Source organism: Lepidochelys olivacea (genome assembly GCF_965140295.1).
Source record: "Lepidochelys olivacea isolate rLepOli2 genome assembly, chromosome: 10".
NCBI lineage: Eukaryota > Metazoa > Chordata > Testudines > Cheloniidae > Lepidochelys > Lepidochelys olivacea.
Genome location: NC_140420.1, coordinates 55,548,531 through 55,572,404, shown reverse-complemented (window position 1 = coordinate 55,572,404; position 23,874 = coordinate 55,548,531). Strand labels below are relative to the sequence as shown.

The window sequence follows — 23,874 nt, the reverse complement described above, 5'->3', positions numbered from 1 at the left end:
GTTTCCTGAACTCTGATTTTAAGAGTTTTTTAAATTGTATAGAACAATTAATAATCCCAAGCCAACTCCAAACTTGAGAAAAAAAACAGTTCTGAGACGATTAATAGCCACACAGCCACCTCTTTCCCATTAGACTTTCACCTCAATGATTTTTTTAAAAACGCTGAACTTTATATTACAGCAAGGGACACACAAAGAGTTATTTAAGCAATTACATATTATAAAAACAAGTCCTTGAAAATCCATTCAATTTACTACTTCTGTTCTATTTTCTTAAGATTTAAAAACAGTCTGACCCATGTATTTTATTTTTCAGGGAGGTGATTTTTTTTAAATTGAGAGAGACTAAAAAGAGACAGGAACTGCCATAAGTAGGTCAGATTTCTGATCCACAGACTGTCTTGCTTTCAGTAGTGGTCTCTGGCTTTTACTAAAGGTTCAAATCCTGAACCACTCAAATTAGTGGCAAAATTTCTTTGGTTTCTTTGGGAGCAAATGCTTCAGAGGAAAAGATGCCACTCAATTGATTAATTGACTTAATCAATCTAGTCATTTCTGAAATAGTAGGTCAGGTAGGATAGAGGAGGGGCAACAGCAGTGAACAGCAAGATCATCATACATACTGAAGGTAATATCAGTATGTCCTTTATTTTAGGAAACCACAGGGCAGATAAAGTTAGGTATCCCAACCATGTTCCTTCTACTGCTTCAATGGAAAGAGAGTGATTAGGGTGGTAGAAAAGGGAAATACAAGAGGTCTTACACTGGAGACAGAGACAAATCAAGTTACAGTTCAATTCTACTATTTGAATCTTTGGTAAGTGTAGGTACAGTAGGTAAAAGTATCGTATCTGTCTAGAATTGTTCCCTGCATGTATAAGATTCATACATTGCCTTCACTGACAAACAAGTTTTATTGCTGTTAGAACTGCAGAACCAAAACAGCTCAAGCAGAGAGGTCTAGAGTCTAATCTGCTACACATAAGCCAAGTTTTCAGCTAAGCACTGTATGCAGGATCTTAAGTACAGGTGATGATGTAGCAGCAGAATATACACAACTTGACTTTAGAGTTCCAGGCTGAATTTGGAGTGGCAGCAGTTAGGAAAAAAAAAAAATCACATTAGCTCACTTTGATCTGCATGTCTGAGAGAGAATAAATACAAAACCTCACAATGTCATTTCTACAATTATTTGAAAGTATCCACTTCCAAAAAAAGTTAGACTAGTCCTTTGCCATATCAAACCACTACTGTGCTCAGCAACAGAGATATTTGGGTTCAAGAGACACACCGATGTATGATTTTCAAGAAAGAGTATATGTATATGAGTAAGTGTGAATGTGTACAAGACTATATGTGAACTCCTATTAGAATAATTACACCTATTTAAGCTAATGGCACACCTGTACTATTGCAGCCCTGTGATTAGAACATAAAAAATAGTCTGGTTTCCTCCCATTATTCCTTCAAAATATCTTGAAGGTTTCTCATAGATGCATTTAGGTCTAACAGTAGGCATCAATGTAGAAATCTAAAATCTCTGAGCCTATTTTCTCCCAGGTTTTTCTACATTATAGTCTCATTACCTGCTTTCATTAAATCACACAGCAAGGGGCTAGTCCCTGCTGGGATGCTAACAGTAGCATAATGTAATAACCAGTTCGCCAAACCTTCCACTGCTGGATTCTGCAGTCATTTGATTCCCCAAACACCAAGCAGCATTACCTTCGTGCACATTATCCAGTGGGCCTGATTCTACAGGTCATGAGAGATCTTCATGCAGAGTACCTACAGAACTAGGATTAACTGAGAATTGAGCACAGAGGTTATTCTGCTTAGTCTGCTAGGATCAGAAGGTAATGGGCTCATTTTTCCCACAAGAACCCTCTCAACCACATGCCAAGTTTACAAAAGAATAAGTGTGTTGACACTGGCCTAAAAAGGGGATACAGTCAGCAGATAGAGGAATAGAGGGAAAATATAGTAACTGACAAGATAGCTACCTGTCCCAAACAGATGTAGTATGTCTGTTTAACTCTAATCCTCCAAGCAAGCAGCATATTAAAATTTTTTTTTTAAAAAGTGACCTGGAAATTAAAGGGAATCCCCAAGATTTAAATTGTTACATTAGGGTCAGACTGTGCAACTCTTCATTTTGAGTGGTACCCTACTCCGTCATATTGAAACCCATGGGACTATTTGAGAAGTAATGTACTAAACTTGAGTAAGAGTAGAACAATCTGCCTTATAGTGATATTCTATTCTGTAAATACAACCTCATTTAATCTGTGCCTTGTTTTATACAGGAATATCAGAACAGTGTTTCTGGTCTGCCATTCTTGCCCCATAGTTTAAAATCTGAGTATTACAATATCCATCATCTTCATTGCTTTAATTTTAATGGGAAAATTGTGCCTTTCCCCCTTGCAGTAAAGAACAGTGATGACTGCACTCACATACAGGGGCTTCTATTGAAATCTTTACATTTTCTGCCCCCACAGTTCATACAAGCCAATATCCAGATCCTAGAGCCCATTGGAAGTAACAGGCTGAGTGCTAGGCCCAACTGGACATGCCACATATGAGGAGTAATCCATTGAGGTCACTTTTGTTCACTGGCTGAAGTAGCCAATGCATTTAAGTGGCTCTCTGCAGGATGAGGGAGAATGAGAGAATTCAGAGCAGTGGATGCCCTGCTTCCTATATGCAAGAGGTTCTGAACCATGCAGAAGGTGCTCACACCCTGCACAACTACTGATGTCCAGCCTTCCCCTCACACAGTGAAACTACATCAGTTCTGCTGGACAGCAGATCTCTGCAGCAAAGAAACTCCACAAATATTGCAAAATGCAGATGGATACTGGCCTGGGAGGCAGATGACCTAGGTTCTATTACACTGAGCTGTTGGCCAAGTCACTCCACATCTTTGTGACTCAGTTTGCCCTTCCATCCTTTCTCTCTGCCCTAAAGAGCTCTTCTATCTAAGTATGCAAGAAAGACAGTCCTATGATGTGCTTGTACAGTACAGTGCCTAGCACAATTGGGCCCAGATCTTTGTTAGAGCCTCTAGATCAGGGTAGTCAACAGGCAGACGGTGGGCCAAATCGGACTGCCAGACGCTTTTGAATGGACCCCAAAATCTTTTTATTTACTTAATAAAATAGTAATAAATAATAATAATATTATTATTATTTTCTCTAGAGACTGAACCTTGACTATACCTTGAGCAAAAAATCTGGACCTTGACAAAACACACAATTGACAACCCCTGCTCTAGGCAATAAAGAAATATAAATAATAAACTACATTAATTTCTTGTAAATATTTTCATGACTACCATTATATTTGTAAGATTTCAACTATTTGAGAGGATATTTTGGTTTTTACCTGTATCAAATGAAGTTCAAATTTTTTGAACAGCAAATCCAATTGCAATATACATATTTACTAGGCTTCCTTTAGCTTTTATTCAGTTTTCTGATAATTTTTCCCCATCGAGTTTTTATTGTTTAACAAATGCTAGAAGCTAAATATATATATATCTTAAAGCCAAAAAATGATCTCATGTGTAGAGCCCTGCATACATACAAAATTTATATCCATGGATGCAGATGTCCATGGATATAAAGTGGATATCCACAGAGCAGCAAGGCTCTACCAGGAACCGCAGCGGCAAAAGGAGACGCAGACCGCTGCATGGAAGGGACTCCTGTCTGGGAGCGTGCGAGCCACTTGCACACACTAGTACAACCAGGGACAGCTGCTGGTAAGCCTAGTGCCTGCCACAGTGGGCAGGGATAGGGGCGGCACAGCCATGCCTGAAGAGCTGTCTGCGCAAGTGGCAGACCAACATGCTGCTGCTTTCACCGCTGCGGTTCCTTGTAAAGCCCTGCAGCTCCACGGATATCTGCTTTATATCCGTGGATACAAATTTTGTATTCACGCAGGGCTCTAAAAACACAGACTTTTTTAAATCAGGGGGATGGACTTCCAATAAATTCCATCTTGTTCTGTAGCTGTATTCTCTAGAAGTTCTGTTGTCAAGAAAAACTTTTTAGTGAAACCCTCATTTGCTTGGCTCATAACCCTTTGAAAGCCAACTTAAACCAAGCTTATAGTGAATTTGGGATTAATTTTGAGGGAACCCTTTCCTTGACAGATAGTTTTAGGTAGAGTTATTTTCATTTGAAATACTTCATCACCCAGGTCAATTCACCAGCTTTTGTCTGGATTTCGGTTAAAGTCACTATGAGTCACTTAGTTTTGGGGTTCATTATGCCCTCCCAAAACTTGGGTGGTGAAAATTCATATGAATTGTAACATACACAAAGTTACCAACTCTCCTGTGAAATGAAAGTGGCAAACTGAAATATAGTCCCAGCCTGAAAGAGTTTACAGGTCTAGACAGACAAATGGAGAGAGGGGAAACACAGCAAGGCAAGGTCAGTCGCAGCAGACCTGGGAAGAGAACTGATGTTTGACTTCCAGCTTAGTTTCCTGTCCACTAACTGCCTCCCCATGCTGCCTACACTATGCGTGTCTTTACTAGAAGATGTAAGTGGAAACATCTTTATAAATGTAATGTTAATTACTAAAATGAAAGAATGAAATCCTATGAATGAATGAAAGACTGAAATACAGATGCTACTAGCACAAGAAGTGAACTTGCTCATCTTGGTAAAAAGAACATAGAAGGTAACAACAGCTTCAAAACACTATTGATCAGAAAAGCAATCAGACACCAATCTTGGTAATACTTAAATTATTACTGAACATTACAATTAAATTAAGTAACTACAGCATCAGTTTATGCTGTAATATTGATTTATTACAATAAACATGATTAAAATGGAAAAGATGGTAACTGCTTCTAATGGGTAATACTCGAATTAAAATTATGCTGCTAGTCACTATCATAGATAATGCCCCCCTAAAGCTCTTTTAAATTATCTTTTCTCAGCTGACACATGTAATTTTTGTCCTCCTTTTATTACTATAGGGTCCTTCTATATTTTGCTGGCAATCTGAGGATTCCTCTGTTTCCTCCTCCAATGTTTTTCCCACATCAAGGGTATAATCCATCTGGTCATGAAGTGTATGAGGTTTTCATCAAAAAACCCACAAACGCTGTTTTTAATTGGTCAAAAGGGGCTGATGAAACAAGGCACTTATCTCTCCTCCTGCTTCCAAAGAGAGTGAACTTGTTAAGAAACATTTCATGTTTCCATAGTGATTTTTGTTTCTATGAAGTGTTGAATCTCCACCAAGTCTAGATTCCAAGCATGCAATTTATTAGGGCACTCAGAGATCTCTAAAACTCAAAGGGATTAGAGTCAATTTTGACATAAAAGTCTCATAGTATTCAATTCAAAGCATTTTCTCACATTATTTCTGTATTCTTAAACAGTGTGATGGCACTGTATATCAGATGAGTAGTTTTTCTTACTTTGGAATTTATGTTTTCTTATCAGTGTTGGAAGTAGAGTTTTTCAACTTCACCCAGTCAGAATAAACTTTACTTTGTATTCATTATTACCAGATTTTGATCTAAATTTGGAGAAGAATTTAAAACAAAATATAGACAAGGCTAAAAAAGTTTCACTTTCAACTATGTTTCATTCTAATGTTCAAGGTTTAGGGGTAGGTACCCTCTGTCAAATATAGAGCCAAATTCTCTTGTTCAATCTGGCCCCTTTGCACTGCTCTAATGGCACAGGGCTGCCGTTTCTCCCCAGCTCCCCTGGGGAAAGCCCCAGCTGATACAACCAGCTCATATACCACCATCCCGGGCAGCCCCAGCAGAGCAGCAGGCAGGAGTACTACTGCACTGCAGATATATTCTGCTGGCAAGCAGCCCTTAGGCTGCTCTAAAGCATGCTAGGGCTAGTGTTCCACCAGCCCCAGAACCAGAAAGCCACAAGCTGTTCCCCTGTCCCACTCCATTGCACCCAGCGGATACTGGATACTACAAAGAATATAGCTGGCAAGCTATTTCACAAAGCTGAGTTAGTGGGAACAATTGCAGGTTTTCTGCATTCCTTATAACTGTGTTAAATCAAAGTGTAAGAAAATTTTCCAAGAAAGTGGGCATGCTATGCATTATAAACTGCAGAAGTAGCATTAACATTTAACAGATAATGGACATAACTAGATTGTCAGTAACTGCTTAGTGTTCCGCACAGAGTCTAACATTAGTTGCAGGTCCAATATTCAAAGCTGATTTTTTCAGCTGAAAAATACATGGGTAGGGAAAAAACCTCTAAAAATTGACAGAAGTTCTTTCCTGTTGTTTTGAGATAAAAACAGACTAGATCAAATGTCTTGTGCCTATCAATTGTGTAACTTGCAATGAACAATGAGATACAATCTCAAAAACAGCATGGTTCTAAATCACTTTGTTTATAAGAAAAGAACTAGAAACAGGCCTGGAATTGGATCAGATGCCAAAGGAGAGCCTGGGAGAAGGAGGGTGATCAACACTTATTCCCACCTACAGTAGAAGGCAAACCACTTTCTACTGAACATACTATAGCTTGAATATTGCTAATTCATGGTTATGACAAGTCTCACAATATTTGGTGTCCTTTTCTTAAAGCAATATCTTCTGGAATCCTGTATTTGGCAAGAATCTTACTTTAAAAAAAAATTAAGGAAAGCTGTTTCTAGTCCCAGTGGTGGCAGAAAATATGCCTTGAGTGTACCCTAAAGCTTCAAAATACCAAAAGGCAAAGAAAAAAACCACTCACGTGATTTTTGCAGATTTTGGGTTGGCAACACTGGCTCACCCTCAAGAGTGTAGTATATAAGGGAAGATATGGGCACAGCATCAGTAAAAAAATCATACAAAAAATCAGCCAGAGAAAGAAAACTGCACCAACTCTCTGAATTTATGTGGAACATAATTTCATTCCCACAGTTATCATGCAAGTGGGAGGGATAGTTCAGTGGTTTAAGCATTAGCCTGCTAAACCCAGGCTTGTGAGTTCAATCCTTGAGGGGGCCATTTAGGGATCTGGGGCAACTATGGGGGATTGGTCCTGCTTTGAGCAGGGGGTTGGACTAGATGACCTCCTGAGGTCCCTTCCAACCCTGAGATTCTATGATAAGTGCAACCAAAGAATCCACCACATCAACATCTAAACAGAAGAGCCTTCTGCCCCTCTCAGGCAGTGCTGAAGCTCTTTATTCCTATTCCTGAGCATTGCAGAGCTCTTCTTAGTGCCTGACACTCAGCATAGACTCCCAGGACTTTTTCACTGGAGGCCCTTCTTCCTAGAAGACTTCCCCACAAGCTCCTCGCCCCAGGGACTCTGGAAGCCTCTCCCAGGAACTCCTGGCTTCTTACAGCCCTATCTCAGACCCTTCCACGGTAGCGTAATCTGCTCCCCATGGTTCTCTCCAGCCTGCCTACACAGAAAGGGGGGTCTCCCCCTTCACTGAGTTCTCTTCCCTCTCTATGTCCTTCTTCCAGACCCTTCCACAGCTGGGATCACAAATTGTAATTGAACCCACATCAGGATCAACCGAAAGGGCAGGCTAGCCTCTGACAATTACTAGAACAATAAAGTACCAAAGGTCAATATTTGCAGAGGGAAGAGGAGCAAATTAAATTAAAATAAAACAATAGAAGGGGAGAAAATGAACAAGAGCTAAAGTGACCAGCAAAGTAAACAGGCAAGATTAAAAGAACTATGCACAAAAATATAGTTTAGGAAAACAATGGAGTCAGGAAGTGATCATATGAAGTTATACAGAAAAAAACTCCTAAAATGACACGTGCTGTCATCACCCACCACTGTACTTATTTGTTATATTCATTCTCCTACTCTATTTTTGTCTGTTTCATTAAAAGGTCTTTGAGGCAGGGCTTGTGTTTTTGTATATGCTAGGAACACATTGTGCTAGGCACTGAATAGATTCTGGCCAGAGCTATAGAACTACCACCACAAGTTGTTTGAGATTTCTAAAGCACCAGCCACTCTACCCATGTGGTATGCTTTTTATTTGCCTGAAGGTTAAAAGCACTGCTCACAATGCATATACTTTGTTCACTGAACTTTTGGCTATAACAAAATGAAGCTCTTCAGGAAAGAGTGTATTCACCTCTGTGTCTGCACAAGATCCTGATCCTGACTGCACATACAACAGCAACAACATTTTCCAAAAAATGTCTCTCTCATCTTGTACTTCTATGTTGGCTATGAACAGCACCTTTTATCTAGGGTCTGGAAGTGCTTCCAACTATTAAATAAGCCTAACACCACCTCTGAGAGCTACATGAGCGACTGCATTATAATTATCCATTTTACAGACCAGCTACATGAGGCACAGAGAGTTTAAATAACCTGCCCAAAGACGTGCCCTGGCTAAGTAACAGAAACAGGAAACCTGACTCCTAGTGTCTTGCTGCAATCAGTAGACAGCACTGCCTAACAGTCCTCTAACAAAGAAGGAAGTTTAATTAAAGAAAAGGTTGATTAAAGTAAAGGATATTCCTTTTAAGCTAAATATGATTAAAAATAAAACTACCAGGAAAGGGGAAGCCCACTTGACTAGCGTGAGTACTTTACACTATCATAAAGGAGACACAATTTTGATGCCAGACCTTGGTGGCCTGTTTTCCAACCTTGTGACAGGGGAGGGCCTACGCAGCAAATTAAAAAAATGACTAACTCATATTGACTAGTCACATACCTAATACAGGTCCCCAAATACACAAAAGAAAGTAATAGGTAATTTGCAGGGGAATTCCTCACGTTCCTATTAAGCCACATTTAAAAAGAAATATAATGAATGTTTTGCATGACCCCAGCAGAAAATACCTCATCTTTAGCATTATAAAACCACATTTGCTTGAGGGAGACACTAGGGCAGGGGTTCCGGAACGGCGAATCCACAGCCACTGAGAGCTGCGAGCAGCCATACCTGCGGATTCTCAGGTAAACAAAGCGTCTCGTCAGGGGCTTACCCTGAACAAGCCGTGAACCAAGCTGGGAACCCCTGCACTAGGGTGATCAGGTTTGCAACCAGAACACCGGGTTGAAAAGGGACCCTAGCAACGCTGGTCAGCACAATTGACCAGGCCCTTAAAAATCCGGTCGGCGGTGCTGCCAGGCTAAGGCAGGCTAGTCCCTACCTGTTCTGGCTCCGTGCTGCGGCCCGGAAACGGCCAGCAGGTCTGGCTCCTGGGGACCGGGGGAAGCATGGGGCACCAAGCACTGTTCCCGCCGCGAGCACCAGTTCTATACTCCCACTGGCCGAGAACAAGCCAATGGGAGCTGGGGGAGGTGGTGTCTGCAAGTAAGAACAGCACGCAGAGCTTCCTGACTCCCCAGCCTATGAGCTGGACCTGCTTTCAGGGCACAGCACAGTGCCTGGACAGGCAGGGAGCCTGCCTTAGCCCCCCCGTTGCGCCACTCACCGGGAGCCGCCCAAGGTAAGCCCGCACCCCAATCCCGAGTCCCAACCTCCTGCCCCAGCCCCCTCCTGCATCCCCAAACCCCTCATCCCCAGCCCCCCCGAGCCTGTACCCCCAGCCCAGAGCCCTCACCCCCCTGCACTCCAACCCCCTGCCCCAGCCCAGAGCCCCCTCCCACACCCTGAACCCCTCATTTCTGGCCCCAATCCCGGAGCCCGCACCCCCAGTTAGAGCCCTCACCCCCTCCCGCACCCCAACCTCCTCCCCCAGCCCAGTGAAAGTGAGTGAGGGTGGGGGACAGCGAGCCACCGAGGGAGGGGAAATGTAGTGAGTGGGGGGTGGAGCCTCAGGGAAGGGGCGGGACTAGGGCATTCGGTTTTGTGTGGTTAGAAAGTTGGCAACCCTAGAAGACACTCCAGCAAAACAGAGATTTGTTCTTTTTTACCATTTACTCAAAGGTATAAGTGATAGCCTACAAAGACTTAAAGTCCTCCCACAATAAAACCCAAGAAATGTAAGTTTCTTTTTCATATTACAAGATGCAGGTGCATTCTGAACCGCATGTTTTTGGTTGAACGACAATCAATATTTGTCATCTTTGGTTTAATCTAATGAGCATTTAAAATTAGATAATTACCTTTTAAATAATGTTCTAAAAATGCCCTGTAATTGGAATCTGCCAACAGAAATAAAAAAAAAAAAATAGAACAGGCACAAAACTAAAGCTAGATATCATAAATTCTTTAGGGTCTAATCCTGCAATTCCCCAAAGAGGAATAATAAATCTACAGGGCCCAATCCTACAATTGCTCAAGTAAACATTGTGGGACCCAGACTAAAATGTTTGGGTACAGTAGTGGACAAAACGTATGCCTGTTTCACAGCACCATGGACAGGCCAAAGGGAAGAGTCTAACTGCTTGGAAGAACCCCAAAACAATACACTGGAACAGGTCAGCCACCTTTCCAGAGCCAGATGAGGAGGAAACAGAAGAAGGTTTTGCCACTAAGGTCCCAATTCTGCAACTTGGACTGTGCAGGGGGCTCTTTCACCTATATGGAAGTCTACTGACTTTAGTGGGGCTCTGCACCAATGACGGGCTACCATGCACTGTTCTAATTGCAGGACTGATGCCTAAAACAGTAACTTCAATCTTGCAGTTAAGGAAAGAATGGAGGGGAAGAAATTCACCAACTGGAAACAAATAAAATCATCCTAGACAGCCAGAAAAGCTGCCACTACCTGCAAGTACAGGAAAACAACTGAGCAGGGTCAGTCAGCTTGCATCTTTGAGCGCCTCCCCACCAATAGAAAGACAACCCTCTGTCTGAACACATGTTGGAGAACAGCACAAGGGAATACATCCCCAAAATTAAGGCAAAGAGATCCTATGGACTGGCTTCGGAGCTGAGATAGTTAGATCTAACCTAAGAGAATTCACTTCCAAATAGTCCAGCAGAATTCCTCACATTCTGCCCTCACCCTCACCCAAAAGTACCCTCATTTTTTTAAAAAACATAATGATAAGAAGAATTGCACAAAGGAGATTTAACTATTTTAATTTATTTCATATTAAAGATTTTGTTTCTTTTAAGTCACTCAAAGGGAGACTTTCAGAAATACCTTTGGTTCACTGGCTATTAGGGAAAACGGTGTACTCTCCCTTTTACATTGTTACTCGATGATAGTAAAACACATGTTCCAAGTTCCAACCTAAACCAAAATCATTTAAGATAGCCAATGCACTACAAAATTGCATGTTGCAATCATTCAAATCTCTGATAGAATTTTAAGACTTTTTAGAACTGATTGTACAATTGTGTCCAATACTTCACAGTGCCTCTCCCTATCGGTTATAGAGATTTCCCAGACTTTTCTGGGTTACCCTCCACCTCCTGCTAATTATCATGCTTTCCATGTTTATCTTTTCCAATTTCCTGAGCAATATTTTATCTCAATAGCAAGGTCACCTTCTGCACTGACTCAGCACAAAATTATCCTTGTGTTTCTCAACTGTGCACATACCTCCTCAAAATTAATTTTCTGTTATGTACACCACAGGGAGTTGTTCTTTTTAAATTAGAAACTTTTATGACGGAGCACTGAATCTTAAGGGACAGACTGTCTGTCTTAAGTGAGTTCATAACGAGAGATGGGAGGTTGGGGGGAAGAATAGGAGCCTCACTCAATATTTTGCTTGAGGGTTCTCAAGATTACCTAAATTCAGTGCTGCCAATATCAACACTAGTCTTCTGAGAGAAAGCAGGAAAAGCCAGGTCACAACCTTGGCACTGTCCCCATCCACACTAACCAGAAGAGCTAGCCCCATGGGTGTAAACTGCACCCATTAAATTGGCAGAGAGGCTGCCAAGCAACCCGGTGCATCTTGAGGCATTATGTCTGATTTAGGCACAATGTCTCTGAAGCTCCCACCAGAGGCGTATACCTCCACACCCAACAATCCAGTGATAACATTTAGAGCTATAGAAAGCCACACTGGTTGAAAAATGGTTGAAATTTAAGCAAGACACGATTACTGTAGAATTTAATTGGGAAAGATATTATCCAAATCCTGACTGACATAGTTGCCCAAGGAGACATACTGAGGTTAGTGGGAACGTGTGTACAGTGTCAACAGGAATTAGCCTTATGCCATCAAGACAAGACAAAAGATTGCATATCCATTGAGAATATTCTCTTTATTTTAAAATATTCTGATAGTATTTGCCAATTCTTTAAAATGGGAAATAAGAACCAAATACACACTCAAAAGCATGAAATTTCCTTCTCCCAATGGTTTAAAACTTCACTTTCTGATGAATTTTTATATTTTATTATTCCCTGGTAACACAAATCAAAGATTGAATGGCAGCAGTTTGATAATACAGGAGGTATCCTCTTCATTAGTCTTGCCCCCATAAAGGAAGCAATGAATGAAACAAGAACCAGCTTTGTGAAAATGGTACCTTCTTACACAAAAGATCTATCTCCCTTTGGCTTATCCTGAAATACCTTTTTATTCCTTACTCGGGAAAATCCCCAAATGGCATATATGGGTCTTGAGTAAAGACTGAATTAAAACTTAAGTAAGGATCTCTGGATTTGGTCCCATATATATTCAGATTCTTAGCTTTTTATTTTAGAAACAAAATAATATTTACTTTTTCTTCCGCTAAACCAGGGGTGGGCAATTTTTTTGGCCTGAGGGCCACATCTGGGTATGGAAATTGTATGGCGGGCCACGAATGCCTGGTGGGGGAGGGGGACTCTATGGGGTGTAGCATGGGGGGGCTCTATAAGGGATGTTACCAAGGTGGGGAGAGGGGGAACTCAGGGGTGTGGCACAGAGGTGGGGCTCTTCAAGTGCGGTACTGGGGATCCTCGGGGCCTTGCCAGCAGTGACACCAAGGCGGCCATTCGAGGCACTGCCATGGGCGGAGGCACCCTAACTGGGATGGGTGCAGCCCCTGGGCAGTTTCGAGGCTCTTAAGGGTGGGGACGTAGGAGACCGGGAGGGAATTGGGTGCACTGACATGTGGGGGGGTGCTGCCGCATAGGGATGGGGTTCCAATCCCGGAAACAGCATGGTGAAGTCACACTTGTGCAATGTGGCTCTGCATGCTGGAAGATGGTGCTCATTAAGGGAATTGTGAGTCAGGGGCTGGGGAGCGCCGCCTGAAGCTGGGCAAGCCCCCCGACCCCACTCCCCATTGGGAATGCCAGGCGGGTGGAGTAGGCCAAGCCCAGACCCTCCTCCCTGGCGGGAGCTCGGGGGCAGGATAAAAACGTCTGACCAGCCGGAAGCAGCCCGTGGGCCGTAGTTTGCCCACCTCTGCTCTAAACTGATTGTTTATGGGGTTTCATGTGTATTATTTACACATCGGGGGGTGGGAGGTGTAGAGCCAAAAGTACACAACAATGAGATGAAGCTTATTCTGGCTAGAATATAAAAGACAATTGTTATTCTGACCAAATGCCATCAGAGCTAAACAGACACTATTGACCTGAAGACATACAGGAAGGTGAAACATGACTCAGGAAACGCTTCAAGATTGAAGGACTTATGGCCTTGACTATAAACCAAGTTGCAGGACCCCCAGCACTGATGGGAACTAATTAACAGGAAAAATGAAGCATTTGGGGCACACAAAACAGGGTCTCATGTGAAAGACACAAGGAGCTTGCACTCTATTCTCTTTCTGCTGGTAGAGGATAGCACAGTGTCACACCCCAGGGCCCCCCCCAGGGGGTCCCCTGGGGGGAGGCAGATCAGCATTGTATATGCATTGTATATTGCGAACGCCGTTGCAAGCATTGCAGGGCAATTTGGGAATGGTCAAAGGTGTGCATGGAAGATTCTTTTGCAGGCTGCAAAAGGCCAAAGGGGGAAGGAGAAAGAGAGTAGAGAATGGGTTAACTCAACACTGCAACTAGCAAGCTCAGTCTGACGATAAGACGCTGGCACCAGTCCAAGGTCACAATGCTAGACGAAAAATTATCTCATCCAGCCACAGCCAGCCATGAGAAAAGAAAACGGACACTGAACCAGGGCTGCAGAGATGGAAAACACCGATGAGATGATGATGCGGGGGAGCAGAGTTTCGCATCCCTGGAGCCGTTGTGTTTTGGGAAAGCAGAGAAGACCACAGAAAGCCAGTTTGGACTGGCACAAAGAGCACCAGGAACAGAGGTCGTGGAATGGAAAACCCCCAAAGAAGCCCAGGACATAAAACCCTCCTGAGACCTGGGGCAATTCGGAGATTGACAGCGGACCCTGGACGACCTGTGTGCACAGGACAGAACTCCTGTCCACCACTCCCACTCTTCTTCTTACATTACACCCAGGCCTGGCCAGCCTCAGGTAGTGAGTGTGTGAGTATGAAAGTGGGTTAGGGCTTGGGGCACTAACGCTTTCTTCCTTCCTCTGAGTGATGTGGAGAGCACGTATCACTCTCCGCTGTTTATTATTTTATCAAGAAAGCTTTAAAACTCAGTTACGTGGTGTGCTCCGTCATCTCCTCCCTAAAGATCCTGCGGCCTCAGCTTTATCACCTGATGCCCCAGGTAGATTGGTAACATAAATCTGTCACAACAGAACAGACAGTAAGGCTGCTCCTAGCATCACTAATTTTCAGTAGAAATTCCTTTGGTTTAGAAAGAATGCATGCCATGTAGCATAACTAACTACTCTCCAAAACCTGGCCAGCCTGACATGGATCTCCCACAATGAGTCCAGGAGCCCTGACCACATGGAACTGGCTCTGAGGGGCCTCTGAATTCCCAAGTAGGAGGCAACATGTAGCATATGCTCCACTCAGCCTTCCATCTATTTTTACCTGTATTTGCACCACTCTGTGCCCTACAGGTAAGAGGAACTTTGTTCCCCATTCCTTTTGTTTCTAGACTAGAGAAAATCCTAGGAACAACAAAAACTCAGAAGACTGAGTAACAGAGGGAACCTATGATACATTAATCGATTCAGTGTGGTCACAGTAGCTGATCACTCTCAACTGAGTCAGACATGTGCATATAAATTATACACACATCTAACTAGGGATGCTAGCCTCTGGTGAAAGTCAGAAAAGAATAAGTGGTGGCATGGAAAAAAGTCAAGAGCTATAAAGATAAAGGAAATGAATGAAGCAAGTACAGGTAAAATGAAGAAAGGGGAAAAGGCTACTGAAGAGTTAGTGTGTGCGTACACATCATATATATAACACCCACAATTATGGTGACGCTTCAAGCCAAGAGAGATTTTGCTTTTGGGGATACTTGGCTGAGAAAAGGTTAAGAAGCACTAATGTAAGGATCTTTCCGGATAACACATAGTCCAAGTGGCATTCAAGAGCTGATGCCATATGTTACAAAAAAAAATTCACATTTTCCAGATCTGAACAAGCTCCCTCTGCTGGTCACTCGCCAGACTGCTCTGAGGAGGATCCAAACACGGACTCCCAAGCACCCCTGGCTTTCTGGGGTGAACAGAATTTAGGCCCTGGTCCTGGTTTTGGGCTTCTGAGCACACACTCCACATGTACCGCTCATGTCTGACAGCTCTCCTGGCAGTGGGAACCTCCCCACCCTTGATCCAATTGCCTAGGCCCTAAAACATGTGCCAGTTCACCCAACCCTCCCCAGCTACTCTTGTACTTTCCCCAAAATCCCACCAAAGAGGAAAGATTTCCGGTTTATACAGTTTAACACTTCAAAGGCACATGACCGTGAAAGCGCACACTTGTACGCACACACACACAATTCTAAAACGCTATAACTCTTTACTTAGTGGCCTGAGAAATAACACCTATACACGTTTCCCTGCCTCACTCAGTCCCTCACCACTCTGGAGAGTTCTTTGGGCTATGACACAGCCTTCTGCAGCGTCTCTTCCTTCCCCTACCACTCATGTTTTTTCTTCAGAATTATGGAGCCTTTCTAGGTCAGCTAACTTCCTCTGACTGTGGCATGTCCTGCAGTTAAACTGGACTGCCATCCCTAGTGAAAGCATGCTCGTCTCTCTTCTTCTCTCCTAACCAAAGCTTCATATCCCTACCTCAGGTTTCAGAGTAGCAGTCGTGTTAGTCTGTATCCGCAAAAAGCAAAGGAGTACTTGTGGCACCTTAGAGACAAACCAATTTGAGCATAAGCTTTCATGAGCTACAGCTCACTTCATCGGATGCCTAAGTCTCTAAGGTGCCACAAGTACTCCTTTTCTTTTTATCCCTACCTCAGTAAGCCCCTCAAGTTTACATGTCCCCATCAACAACACCTGGTTCCTTTGTTCTGCTGCTGGGAATTTTCCACTCTCCCCTTTTTCACTGCAGAGAAACTTGGTTGAACTGGGTTCCTTAGGCTTCAACCAACCCATTGTCTCAAGGCATTTCCACCTGAATAAGAGATATAACAATCCACCATTTAATCTGGGAAAGACTTGCCAGAAAATGCTGGATCAGGGGCCCATCACTTTTTACCTGCCATAAGGGCAGGTGAGGGGGGAAGAGGGCAGAGAGGAACAAGTGGGGTCTTGGGGGGAAGAGGCGGTGCGAGAGCTGGGCCTCAGGGGAAGGGCAGGCGTGGGGGACAGGGACATAGTTCAGGCACCAGTGGCCCCCCCATTCTTCGAGAGCTTCCGTTGCTGCTGTGGTAGATTCCACATCCACATAGAGGCATTCCATGACACAACAATTTTTGGTGTTTGTGATATTATCAGCAATTGCAGTGGAAACAGGTTCCACTAGGAAGCAAGGAAAGAAAGTCGGTATTTTAAAGCTATCAGACAAAACTCGAAACTTTGTTGTTCCAGTGTAAATCTAGAGGAACTCCACTGGTTTCAGTGAGTAACACCAGATTTATTTTGATGCAAACAGCAGAATTTGGCCCATCGTGACTTAAAATTATTGGTTATGTTGGGACCTGATTTTCCAACATGCTGAGTGCTACCCCATGGTTCCCAATGACTTCAGGTGGCTGCTCTGCACCTGAGAAGCCCACCCCTTTAAGTCTACCCGTATATTCAGTGGGTATCTAGTGTACATCACAGTGGCTCATAAAAAATTTGCCATCTACCTAAACTAAAATGTGTCTAATAGATATTTTCATATCTTTGCATCATCATCTCACCTTCCCCTCCTCATGTTAAGACACATACTGTAGGTCTATAGAAAGAGGTTGTATTAGAAGGTCTAACTTCACAGGATGTTGGGAAGATTACAACATGATGTAAATTCTCATGCTTTTATATTTTTTGCTCAGTACGTTTTTCTTTGAAAAAATATTTCTTTTTAACTATTAAGTCCCAAAGGCTGCAAACCCCTTACACTACACAATCTGTTTTCTTTCCAAAATGACAGATAAATGACAGATCATAACAATAGAACATTAGCTAATAAACCTAATTTCTTTAAAGAAATATGGAACATATAAATTTCTGTATCTGCAGCACTTTAATATGCATCCAGTTCCAAATGAAACACAAAGACCATGTTTATTTCTGAGGTCTCTCTAACGAGAATATTAAAACAGCTGCTTTTCTAACCACTTTCAGAAAAATATATACATTTTTAAAATTACTTTTTCAGAGACAATGGAAAGCTTGTAAATATAAAATACTGCTACAGTATATTTACAATAAACACTTGGCTTTTAAAAGCCATTAGCAACCAGACATTTATTTTTGTGTAGACAGAATGCGACATCAAAGATTTCACGCATATAACCGAAGGTCTGACATTTTCAAATTAATAAAATATAGCACACTTTCAAATACAATCACAGTTTCATTCCTCCTAATCTTTGGGAAAATGGCTGTGGTTTCATTAGACAATTACTTCTAATTCTCTTCCTGGCTAGATTTTATTTTCAGGGAGGCTCATCAGTTCCTATTTGACTGTTATAAAATTATTTTTCAAGTAATGACCTTTGTTTTCCTCTATCAATTTTCTTCCTTGTGTCACAAAAGTGGTTACCAGTTTCCATGTTTTAGTGCAAATCATACCTCAGTCTATATAGAAAGGTACAGTAGCTTATTATAGCTAAATATAATAAATGAGGATAGGAAGACAAATTAGCCCAGGGCATTATTAACATGTTATATAATTTGATATCAGTGTGTATTTTGCAAAGAAAAAAGGAAACTGAATTCCTAAAGTAAGGTAATTATCAGGAACCTGGTATAGTATCACAGTTCATTTTCCCTCACATACTTGCTTAGTATTTTGTGCAGCAGCTTACAGTTCACTAAAAGAAGAGTCCTTGAATTTTGTCTGTATGATGCATCTATTTCACATTTATCAGAATCAAGGCTAGATAAAACACTGAAATGGTTACAAAAACAATCAATTAATCATTTTAATAAAATTTAGAATCCAGGTTTTCCCCAACTTCATGTACAAAAAAAAGGAATGTTTCTTCAAAAATCTTCAGTTCATATCCCAAGGTTGGTAAAAGGCATCTTTGAAATGTTGTATAAATAAAATAGATTTGAATCATAATGTATAATGGGACAGGATGATATGAGAAAACAAAAAAAGAAAAGCATTTAAATGTTTCTGAAGAATAGAGGGCTGCCAAAACATCTCAGACTGTGCTTATTTACCAGCAATGCTATACAAGAGCATTCTGCATCTCACAGCACCAGTACGCATTTAAGGAACATGTATATAGTATTAAAAGTGACAAATTTATCATAGCTATGGTCATAGGTCATTTCATAATTATTATTAGCACAAATCAAGAGGAAGTTACCTTTTTTGTAATCTGCAGTTTAACCAGAATGGAGTTTGCATCTGACCATTCACACACAAAATTGCACACACAGAATTCCAAAGTTATGAGATAACATCACAAATACTGTATTTTAATCAGCATTGACCTTGAAACCCTGCACAGTTGCATGGGCATTCACTTAACCTTATTATAGAGAAAGCAAACTTTTGCCTACCATAGTTAAGGCAAAAGGATTGATTACACCAGTCAAATGCTTTACGCTGAAGAAATTAGATTGCTAAGAATTTATGATCAAAATAAATTCCCTACAAGCAGTGTATACCAAACAGTAACAATTATGTATTGCTCAATCTACAGTAAGGTACCACAAGTAACTTTAAAAATTATATAAAAAATTAGTTGGAATAGTTACACCATTTTCTGCTACCAAAAGAATTTGTTGTAGTCAAAACTTTATTGTTGCCTTGATCTTAAGAGAGTAAAATGTTTAATATGAAAACTAATTATTCAGTACATATGGCGTACAGGGGTTAGTATGCATGGGGAAATAGCCCAGAACAGTTACTCCCTTCCACTTCCGAAGTGCATTAAGCTAAGCCACATTCATTTAATGCAGAATAAAAGTGTCCACATGGAGAGTTATTGTGGAATACCCATTACACTTTAAATTCACATCCTAGCATATTTTGCAATAGCTTCCCCACGTAGGCAAACCCTAAGAACATGCTGTCCTATCTGGAAAATGAAACGGAGGTACTGGAATTATTTTAAAAAGTGATTTTACTCAAGCAAGTATCAGTTCCCTCACAACATTTTCCTGTTTTAAAACCCTGACTAAAATACAATTGAGAATATATACACTTCTACTATCATTTGCAATGTAAATTTAGAAGAGTGATCAACAGGCCTGGAACTTACATGAAGTTCTTTTAAGTGCCAGACCTTCCAAAATCTTACAGAAAATACTGGAGCCCATCAAAAATCCATCTGATTAGCATAAAAGGATTATAAAATATTTTTCTGCTGTTAGCACATTGTCTTCCCTAAACAAACAAAAACTCTTAAGCTGCTGGTGGATTATTATACATCAGTCTTAAATAAAAGGTTCAGTTAAAACTAGGCTAGAAAAATATATTAATTCTTTTTGAGCCATAGTTTTCCTTGTGTTTTTTTTATTTGCTTTGTTAAGCAGGATCAGCAAATGGCAAAATTACGTATTAGATATTTCATAAAGTACAGATTGACTAAGACTAGTAAATAACGAAGATAATCAGAGGTTTAGTTAGCAATGAGTTTTATCTTGCTATTTTGAATTTAGGAGCTTCAGTAAAAAAATTTGTTGCGTTCAGTTGGTTGTCTATTTGGTGCATCATTCCTTGGTGCGTAATTTTTTCCACACAAAAAAACAAACCTAAACAGATTTTTCCCACTGTCTCTCTGTAAAACCCGTATTACGCACCAACAGAATTCTCTCTAATTTATAGCTGGTTAGAAGATAAATGTTACTGTCATTTTAGCAGATATTCAAGATGGCTTGAACACCTCCACCTCAATGTTCCCATCAAATGTCAGCAGCCAATTTTTATACAAATGCTATAGAAATAAGACCCCCCTCCTCCTAAATATGAGTTTTCAATAATACAACAATGAAACATTAATTGATCAGTCTACATTTTATCTAACACTGTTAAAACACAGTAGATTTACAAATACCTGAAATTAGGAGGAACCACCAAAGCGTTCATTACAATGATGTACTCTAAACTATTAGCTGTTTTTTTGTATTACAAATGTACAAAAAAGAGGGCCTGATGCAAGATTGGGGTCCCCCATTTTGCTGGTGTTTATATAAACACATAAGAAACAGTCCCTACCCTAAAGAGTTCACAATCTAAATAGATATTACAGGCAGATTAAGTATTTTTATCCCCACTTATTCTGCAGACGAAGGAATCTGGGCAGAGCAATTTAGGCCTCAATTCAGCAGTGTATTTAAGCATACCTCTAACTTTAAGGATGTGAAGTGATTATGGGTCATGTAACAAGTACACCTCTACCCCAACATAACACGACCCGATATAACACGAATTTGGATATAACGCGGTAAAACAGCGCTTGGGGGGGTGGGGCTGCGCACTCCGGAGGGTCAGCACATCAGCGTGTCTGGCTCCGACACACCGCTCTGAGCGGCGTGTTAAGGGTCCTGGGCCGGGGCTGAGGGGTTGGATAAGGGGAAGAGGGTCTCAGGGGGGCAGTCAGGGGACAGGGAGCAGGGGGGGTTGGAAGGTTCAGAGGTTCTGGGGGTGGGGCAGTCAGGGGACGGGGGCGTTGGATAGAGTGTGGGAGTCCCAGGGGGCTTATCAGGGGCTGGGGGTGTGGATAGGGGTCAGGGCAGTCAGGAGACAAGGGGGTTGGGTAGAGGGTGGGGTCCTGGCAGTGATTAGGGACCAGGGGGCAGTGTCTCTGGAGGGGGCAGTCAGGGGACAAGGAGCAGGAGGGCTTAGATAGGAGGTGGGGTCTCGGGAGGGGGTAGTCAGGGGACAAGGAGCTGGGGGGCTTGGATGGGTCAGGGGTTCTGAGGGGTCAGTCAGGGGGCAGGAAGTGACTGTCAATAACAGAAATTCTTGAGGCCAAAGCAAGTTCGATATCACGCGCTTCACCTATAAAACTCAGTACGATTTTTTTGGCTCCCGAGGACCGCATTATATCAGGGTAAAGGTGTATATGAAACTGATCCAACGTCTTCTGTTTCTCAATCCCATCCCTTCCTTCTTTTAGTCAACCAGAATGAAAATATACAACTAAATAAAACTAAAAAGCCACTTCGCCAGAATTCTTCTAGTTTCGAAAAAATTTTAAAAAACAAGAGTCAAAAATGGATCTGTCTCGGTTCAATATGACCACACTGAGCTAACTTGTGCCATTAGGCACGGTCTTGAGCAGAGGGTGGTATGCAAACTGAACCCCAGAAGTAGCTCTGGGAAACAGACTGAGAATCCCCATTTATGTTTTCTTGCCTCTCCCCTTAATCTAGGAGGAGGACTCAGAGTAAAGCCACTCAGCTAGAGAGAAGAGGTGGAGCCAAGGTTTCTCTCTCTCTCCACTGCTCCGTGTCCCCTCCTCCCTGCCCACCTGCACTCAATAGGGGAAAAGAGGAAACAGCAGTAGAGCCTCGCTACCTCTAAACCTCCTGAGCATCTGAGTAAGGACTCAAACAAGCCAGACCGTTTTTACCTGCTACCTAATTTCTTAGCACTCTCAGTTGCAGGTGTGAAAAGGCAAAAAGCAATTTCTCTGCAGATGACTAAACACAGACACAACAGTACCACATTGTACAGCTGCTCCGCTGCATGCTGAGCTTTATATGCCTCAACATGGCTCATGCAGATTTTATTATTTAAGAAACATAGCAACACCAACATAGGTCAAATAATGTTTGCTAAATGGCATAGGTAAGGTAAGCAGGATTTGGTCCTTTTGGTTCTAGATGTTTTTTTAAAAAGCATTTAATTAAAAATAGATATGCTTCAGCCAATAAAACATTAATTACATGGAGAGAATGATGCAAAGAGTACATGAAATATAAGGCAACACAGGTTGTGTAAAACTTATGGGATAAAGAAAGGCACAGTATTGCATCTAAAGTCAATTTACTGCTTTCTCCAAGTACTCCAGTGTTATTGGACATAGTCACATAATTGCCAGTTAAAATAAACTGATTCCACTAACAATATGATCGATTCACCTCCGCAAGTGCAAATGAACAATAAGCTATCTAAATGGCCATTTGCATAGCACTGCTATGATTGCACACCTAAATGGGATATTTCCATGTGCAAATGAGGCACATCAACAATGTGCCGATACATACACTCCAGTTATTATTTACCATTCTTAATAAATCTGCACTTTATGTAAGGATTAACACTTTAACCTTGCCACTTGCTGACAGTGAATCAGTAATGTTTAATGCATTTAATTCCTACCTTAACTAAAAAACACCAGCCAACACCTTCTGTGGGGTGAGGTGGGGTGGGGTGGGAGAGTGAGCAACTAGATCAGTGGTTCTCCAACTTTTGCACTGGTGACCCCTTTCACATAGCAAGCCTTTGAGTGTGACCATCCTTATAAATTAAAAACACTTTTTTATATATTTAACACTATTATAAATGGTGGAAGCAAAGCAGGGTTTGGGGTGTAGGCTGACAGCTCCCGACCCCCCATGTAATAACTTCACTACCGCCTAAGGGATCCCAACCCCCAGTTTGGGAATCCCTAAACTAGATAAACAGAGCTTTGCTCTACTTAACTTAAGTAAGACTAGGTCATGTTGGTGGCAGGAGTAGAGGGAAGAACAGAACAGAATTCCTGACCATTTCCTCCGTTAAAGATACTGCCCATTGATTGTCAGGGAGGTACACAGCCTAGAGCAGTGTTTTTCAAAGTTCAGGTCATGACCTGGTACTGGGTCACGGCATGTAAGGCACTGGGTCGCCTTGCTCAGCACCCAAGGACCCTAGCGGCTCTGGTCAGCACTGCTCCCAGGATGTTAAAGTCCCATCAACGGTGCTACCCTGCCAAGGCAGGCTAGTGCCTACCTGTTCCAACACCGCGCTGCGCCCCGAAACAGCCAGCAGCGGGCCCAGCTTCTAGGCAGGGGGCCACAGGACTCCATGTGCTGTGCCCGCCCCGAGCACCAGCTCCGCACTCCCATTGCCCAGTTCCCGGCCAATGAGAGCTGGGAGGGAGGAGGCAGTGCTTGCACGCCTCCGCCTAGGAGCCAGACCGCGCTGCTGGCTGCTTCTGGGGCACAGCGCAGTCTGTGGTGCCAGGACACGCAGGAAGCCCTCCTCTGCATGCCAGTTGCACCGCTGACCAGGAGCCGCCAGAGGTAAGTCCGCGCCACAATCCCCCCACCCCCCCAATCCAGAACTCCTTCCTGCACCCCAAACCCCTCATCCCCAGCCCCACCTCAGAGCCTGCACCCCACCCCAGAGTCCTGACTCCCCTCCCACACCTCAAACCCCTCATCCCCAGCTCCCTTAGGTCGTGGGCATCAACAATTTTCTTCCACTGGGTCCCCAGAAAAAAAGTTTGAAAACCATTGGCCTAGAGTGAAACTCAACTCTATCCAATATGTGACTGTCCTGGTTGCAGTAGTGGCTCGAAGCTTCTCTTCTGATCTCTAAGAGGGCTGCAATTGCTCCTCACAATTTAAGACATGGCCTCAGTGA

The 23,874-nt window shown here is 42.4% G+C and overlaps 1 protein-coding gene across 10 annotated transcripts in view; it reads right to left on the bottom strand.

Moving 5' to 3' along the window:
* Window positions 1-23,874, bottom strand: part of APBA2 (amyloid beta precursor protein binding family A member 2) — a 199,098-nt gene that overhangs the window by 93,101 nt on the left and 82,123 nt on the right. Inside the window, exon 1 of one of the 10 annotated variants that reach the window (XM_084642436.1) lies at window positions 9,137-9,154. The exons of the other annotated variants lie outside the window; for them this stretch is intronic. The gene's annotated coding sequence lies outside the window, so the exon portion shown is untranslated. Of the gene's footprint in view, window positions 1-9,136; window positions 9,155-23,874 lie in introns of those variants that run through there. 10 annotated transcript variants of the gene reach the window in all.